Below are 7,641 nucleotides of genomic sequence, written 5' to 3' on the forward strand. Positions count from 1 at the left end.
AATGTTAGAGAAATGCTCACCCATCTAAAACTTATCATTTGAGTTTATAGACAATTCAGAAGAAATTGTTCTTATGCACAATACCTTTGTCCTTGCTAGCCTAATAGATAAAATTAACCAAGCAAGAACTAGAGAATCTGGAATTCCAATTCCTCTAGTACAGGTCAAGTTGGCTGGTACATCAAACAAGCACATTCCAATTCCTGTTTGTAAATCAAGAAAACTTCAAAGTGATCGTGTTGGTTCTCATAAAGATAAAGTAACAGCTGCTTCTTAAACATTTCTGATGTAAAAAAGTGATGTAACAGAGTCAATTGTGGTGAACATTGTTGAACCTGTTAATGGGAAAGATATGCTTATTGAAAAGTAGATAGTTGCTGCTGATGTTAATGACGAATTCCCTATAGAAAGATATCATTTATCACCTAACTGTAATCTCTCTTCAAGTGATTTGCTAGATATTTCGGCAGAACACATGTTGTTACACGATGGTGATGCCCACTGGTTGACAATTAGTACTTAAGGATGATCTGTTGTTGAGGTTTTCTTTTAAGACAGTATGTTTCGTGGCAAAGTGAAAAATCATGTTATTTGGCAAATTTTTGCTATAATGATTTGCACTGAGGATATTTTGACTGTCCGTGTTGTACCAGAACAGCAACAAATAGCGTTGACTCTGGCTTATATGCATTAGCTTTCTTGAAACATATTACTGATACTGGCTCAAATCCAAGTTATGTTGCTTTAGACGATTCTCAAATGAAGAATCATTTCCTGCAATGTGTGAAGGGAAATCAGTTTAATGCGTTTCTAAAGACCGAAACAGCTTTACGGTTCTGCAAGGAAAAAGACTTTCAGTTTTCCCTTTATTGCATTTGTAGACAAGCGTGGCTAGCCTCGGATAAATGTTTTAAGGAAAGGTAAATATGGAGCAAATATTTGGATCGTTTATTTACGCATCAACTAATAGTGTGCTTACGAGTGAAAATATTTCTTAGTCTGAAGCGGGAGTTGAAAAATCTATAATATCTTTGTGTTACACTGAGGATTATATTTAGGCATATGGTACAATGCGGAAAATGTGAAAATTGGTATCATCGCGTTAGTAAACGCATCCCGAAATATGTTTTGGAAGACGAAAGTGCAGAATGGTCATGCTTCAAATGCAGTTCTATAACATAATTTATTTTTGGCCCTGATGTATTAAATTGGCGTTAATTTAGCCAGGCTAAGTGTTGGTTTTTTTTACGAATATTTTTGGGCTTAACTTTTTTTTTAATTACAAGATATGTTGGTTTTTTTTAATATCGGAATAATTTCCGCATCAATTATATTAAATTAGCAAGTGGACTACGGTCGCCTTTTGAGCGATACTTTTATCTGCCAGCCGTAATTAACCCACAAATTTCATCAGGACTTGAAATGTATAAGTAGATCATAAATAGAATTGGTCGGGTTTTGCGTTTCTCTAAAAGTTTTGAAGTTTTTTGCGTACTTTAAAAAGTAATTTAAAAAAGATCCCTCTTGGAATGCCATACCAATCAATTTAAAACAAATTGCTTTCAGATTTTACAGCATGATGCCAGGGTTGCCAGATTGGCCATTTGGTGGCCAAATCCGTGTATCTGGCCACCGCTAAAAATAATCGTCTAAACGGCAATTTAGCTATATCTGGTTTTTTATTATATTTCTATTTTATTTCTTAATTGGCTTACTAAGATTTTTATTTTATTAAGTGTGAAATAATGTTATTTTTAAACTTTTACAATGTTATTGATACAAGTTTTTTTTTAACTTCTAATAAGCCATCTATTAAAAAACAAAGCAAAAACAACAGTTTCATTTTATTCATTATTAGAATCTAAAATAATTTATCAGTATGTCTTCTGAAAAATGGAAAACTTCTTATGATGTTAATCGCCAACATAAAAAGATATGGGAGCAAAAGTTTTCATGGCTTCAAATGGTTGAAGATGGTACCCATAGAGCATATTGTAAATGGTGTCACTGCATTATTAAGCCCAAAATGACCAATCTTGTCAAACATAACAAATCTTTGAAACACAAATAAAGTACTCCATTAATTGAGAATTTTACCAATATAAATTTAGCAGCAGATATAAAAAAAGCTGAACTTCGCATCGCGTTAACTATGACTTGCCATTGTGCTGTGCGTACTGTTGATCACTTAAATGAAGTTTTTGTTGTTTATGGACGTAGAAGTTTACTTGAACATGTAAAAATCCATAGAACTAAATGTAAGGGATTGATAAAAAATGTTATTTCTCCTTCATTGAGAGATGATGTTGTTGAAGACTTTAAAAACAATAAATATGCCTTAATAATAGATGAGTCTACTGACATTTCAGCAAACAAACATTTGTACATTTTAGTTCGTTATTTTAGTGTATTAAAAATGAAATTGTGACCAAATTTATGGAATTAATTCTAGTCCATGAGACTACAGGAGAAAATATATTTCACTTGCTTGATGAAGAAAATCAAAAAATGTGGTCAGAGTCTTACTAATTGTATTGGATTTGCTACAGATGGTGCATCAAACATGACAGGATGTAATAATTCTGTTTGGATAAGAATTAAAGATGTTTCACCTAACTGTGTTCAGCTTAAGTGCACCTGTCATTCATTAGCTTTGTGCATTGAAAACGCAGTGTCTAAATTGCCTTCTATTATTGCATTTTTATTATCAGAAATACCCCATTGGTTTTGTAATAGCTCATTAAGACGTTAATATTACATCGATTTGTCTAATGTAATAAATGCTGCTACGGAATCTGAGACAGCTGAATATGCCCCTCTTCCATTTGAAAAATCTACCTTTACAAGGTGGCTTTAAGTTTTAGGTCCAGATTCAAAGCAAGACTTTTAAAAGAAATGTTGTCAGATGTTGAAAATTTTTTATTTTTTCACTTTATAACACCAGTTGTTCAGGAACTTAAAAGAATTGATAGTCTCTTTCAGGAAACAAAAGCTGATCCGTGTGATCTTTATAAACAAATGAATTTGTTTCAAATGAGCCTTTATCATAGAATTTATGATTTTAACAGCAATAAAAAGAGTTTATGTAAGGTTGACTTTGGTGCTAACTTTATAAAAGAATGTGATTCTTTATTTCAAAATTGCAATCATAGCATTGACTCTATTATGAAAATTAGATATGTAGAAAAAAGATGCTTGTGCGTATTAGACGAAGCTTATACTCAAGTAACATCTAGACTACCATCATCAATAGAGACATTTAAAAATTTATCGAACTTGAATCCAGACATTATTTTAAGTAAAGAATCAAGACCCAATGTTTCTGAACTCCCATTTATACATCTATTAAAAGATGACCTAGGCTTAATAGAAGAACAGTATCGAAAAATTTTATTTGCAGATTAGAAAAAAGAAGAACCACTTAAAATAGGTGGTTTTCCAACTCATACTGAGCAGTTTTGGCTAGGTGTACTCCATCATAACACTTTTAAAAACCTTGCAAACTATGCCTTAACTTGTTTGATAACACCTGTTAGCAATGCTGTTGTTGAGAGAATATTCTCTCTTGCATTTACCACTTAAACAAAAGCCAGAAATAAAATTTCATTTAATATGTTAGATGCAGTAGTAAGAATAAGATCGGATCTAATTTTATCAGGAAAGTGCTGTCAAGATTTCATAATATCAAAAAAAATGCTGACTAATTTTAGTTCAGATATAGTGTACAAATCTGATATTGGAGACTCTTCATTTTCAGAAAATGTTGATGACTTTGAAGTTGATATATAGGACGATTAAGGATTGTGTAATTGAAAACTTTACAAAAAAAAATTAGTTAATGGTTTTATTTCTCTTAATAAATATGTTTACCCAAAATTAATATAATAATGAAGAAATCTATATAAAAATAGAGTAATAACAAAGCTTGGTCTAATATTGTATAATTATGTCGACCACAATCAAAACAAAAGTTTTATTTAGTATGTTAATTTAAAACATTTGTTTAGAAAACACTTTCAAATAAACTTTACTATATTTCTAAGGGCTATTCAAGTTATATAAAAAACCCTTATAAATTGGAACAAAAGATAATAATCTCTCAATGCAATGTTTTCTTTTGTCTTAAATGGTAAATATGTGTTACTATAATATGAGGATTTTTTTTTAATGATTTTTGTAAAGAGGATACATATTAAATTAAATAAAAACTTTGATTTTTTCTTTAGATATAACATTTTGATATAAATATAATAATAATTGTTTACTATTAAATAGTTTAGAATTTACTATTCTCCATAAAAAGAAGTTTTTATTTATTTAACTAGTTAACTTAACATGCTTTTATATTTCATTTAATTTTTATAACTACGGCTATGTAAATATATATATATATATATATATATATATATATATATATATATATATATATATATATATATATATATATATATATATATATATAACAACAGTTTTTACGGTATGTTAATATGATCTAAATTATCATTGGTTCAAATTTATCCGATTGTCTTATTATAGCCAATAAGATTTACATTTTCAAAATTAAACCAATGCCATCGCGGAAAGTTTGGCTACTTTTTGGCCACTTTTGACCATTTCTGGCTACTTAATTATATATTTCTGGCTACCGCATATCGCAAAATATCTGGCAACCCTGCATGATGCATATTCAAAGAGAGCAGGCTGAAAGAAGCTACACTTTATTGTTTCTGCAACCTAATTTTGCGAAACTAATAGTTTGGCAATATGTAGAAAATATTGTAACAAATGAAATGTTCCTTTCTTTATAAGTACAAAATTGAAACAGGAGACATTTAAATAAATTGAGATATTTAAGGAGACATTTAAATAAATTTTTTTGATACTGCTGCTCAAAACGCATGTCGCACATTACACCGAACTCAGTATGATTTAATTTTGTATGACTAAAACTTGAATGAACAAGCTTTGCTTGAAGGCATTCTATTAGCTGCCAACAATTCTGTTGGATTCTTATCGTAGTCAATCTAACATCAGATATTTCAGGACCTGAGAGTTAGTACTCAAGTACTGTTGGATTAAAATTCTTGTGAGAAAGCTATAATTTGTGAGAAATTTCTTGGATTATTACTGATGAAAGATATGGAGGCTCGATGTACTTAAGGAGATATTTGTAATATATGCACTCTCAATAAACGTATACATATATGTATATGTATATATATACATATATATATATTTATATATACATATGCTCAACTATATATACATTTACTTATTCATACGCAGGTCTGCATAAACAAAAATTTTATTTGAGGGGCAATATTACTAGGGAGGTCAATAACTTTGAGGGTGAATCAGAATAAAAGCTTATGACTTTGCTTGGAATGTTTGAAAGGGAATTTTGTTTTATATTCTGCTTGATTTAAAAGACAGAAAAGGTAAATCTGTGGCTTTTTATGTTAGGGTGAATTTGCTAAATATGTTCAAGTTGACATTTATCTTATGAGGAGAAACGCCCGAAAACGCATGTGTGTGTTTCTTCCCAACAAAATTTTTCGCAACTTCAATTATCAATTGCGTCAGTGCTTTCTTAATGATTTATATTAATAAAATATGACTAATGCGTTTAATAGTTGTTGATTGTAGATATGTCCAACACGTTATAAAAGGCAAAATGATTTTTCTATCAAGTGTAAAAGCTTCTTTATTGAATTGTTGTTCACTTTTAATAAAGAAAGAATTGTTGCGATAATTTTGCTTTTTCTTTTATTGATGGAAGACAATTTTTGCATCTGAGTTTTGCTGTGGAGTAATGAATTGATTCAGAATAGGTAAGGAAAAGTTTTATTATATAATTTAAACTTCGCAGCTTCATTACTTTTATATTGACTTAAGTTGGCTAATAATCGAAAAGGAGCTTTAATTTACATGTATGAATTCAAAATTTTTAACTAAAAGTTAAGCTATTTTGTATGATGTTTTTAAAATATATTCATAAAAGCACACACTGATTATCTGTTCACTTTAATAATGCAATTCTAGTACATGATTTTTTAGTTTTTCTGGGGTACCAAACAGCAGTTATACAGTTTTTCCTTAGCTTAGATTGATAACAAGTTCGTTGGTGTCAAAATAATGAGAAATGATTAAAAAAAAACGTCTTCTGGTAGTATATTTCTATTTTATATGTAACCCTAGCGGAAGCATATTTCTTTATCGTCTGTCTACCTTTTGATCTTCGAATATTTGAGTTAGTCTGCTAAGTCATTTTAAAAAAATTATGAACATCAATAGTCCTATAATAGGACCTTTTAGAATAGTGAACAAGATTTTGTTGTCATACAATGTATCTGGATAGACAACAATTAGTTTACTATCTAATTGGTAATTAGTGAACCATTCAAGTTCATTTCCATCTGTATCATATGTTTGAAGATTGCTTCTCAAGACACTGTGACTTAGTGTATCATACGCCTTTGACAAGTCAACAAAAGTTGTTACTAAATGTCAACTGTTTACTTTGCTGTGTATTTTATCAATTAAAATAGTTGCAGTTTTGGTTAATCGTCTGTGTCAATAACCTTATTCCGATTATTTAAAAGTAAATTGTTCAAAATATTCTAGAAGTAGCTGTACTGACTATTTTAAATATTCAATTAGTAATTGTACTATTGGACTAAAATAAAAGAACTGGTAATATGAAAATTGTCTTTAATTTTCAGGTAGTGTTGTATCACCAGATTGTTGTATTTTCACAGTCTTCTTTAGATTTAGGACTGTACTGATTGTTATTGATAAGCTTAGTATATACACTATTAGTGCTGATATCTCTTTTGCTGCATCCCATAAAATAATCAGTGTTACTTATGTTAACAAGTTGCTTTTTTCTTTAAACATTTAGTTCTTTTTTTTTTTCTAGTTCTTATCAAAATATATTGAAATTTAAGTCTTCTTGGAAACAATGAAAATGATCTTTTTCATGCAAAGTCAGTTTTTGGCATAAACAAAGAAAACAAAATGTTTTATTTTAAAAACGAACAAGAATGTTGTGAACATCTTTAAACACCTTAATGCCGGACAAGTAGTCAATTTCCTGACTTTGGGTAACATTAAAATTGGTTATCCAAGATCCAGTTAATGTTTTTCCAAAAAAATCTATTGCACACATAGCTTGCGCATATCAGAAAATCTATATTTAAATGTAAAAATATAAGTTTTATTATGTAGACGATTGAAAGCCATCATTTGATTTTCAATTTACAAAGTCTTACCAGTGTCTGATATGAAGTTTTTGTACAAGCTATTTTTGAGTCCTCCACATAAAACCACACATCAGAATACAGAAAAGTTCTCAACAGAATGTAGTGACGAATCATGACACCACATCTGTGAAAAAAAAAGTGTAGTAGATTTTCCCTGTAGCGTTGTAGTATTTCCTCTGCGAAGCTTGATATTGTTATATAAATATTGATATTTTTATATAAATTTAAAAAAACCTTTCAGGTCACCATTAAATAAAAAAACACAATGCATAAACATATATACCATGTATTGAATTCTTTATTAAGTTAAAGTCTATTTCTTTTTTAAGCCTAGTAGTTTTTAGTTTTGTTGCTTGGAGAACCAGTCAGTCTCACAATA

This window comes from Hydra vulgaris, chromosome 08, assembly GCF_038396675.1.
Source record: "Hydra vulgaris chromosome 08, alternate assembly HydraT2T_AEP".
Lineage (NCBI taxonomy): Eukaryota > Metazoa > Cnidaria > Hydrozoa > Anthoathecata > Hydridae > Hydra > Hydra vulgaris.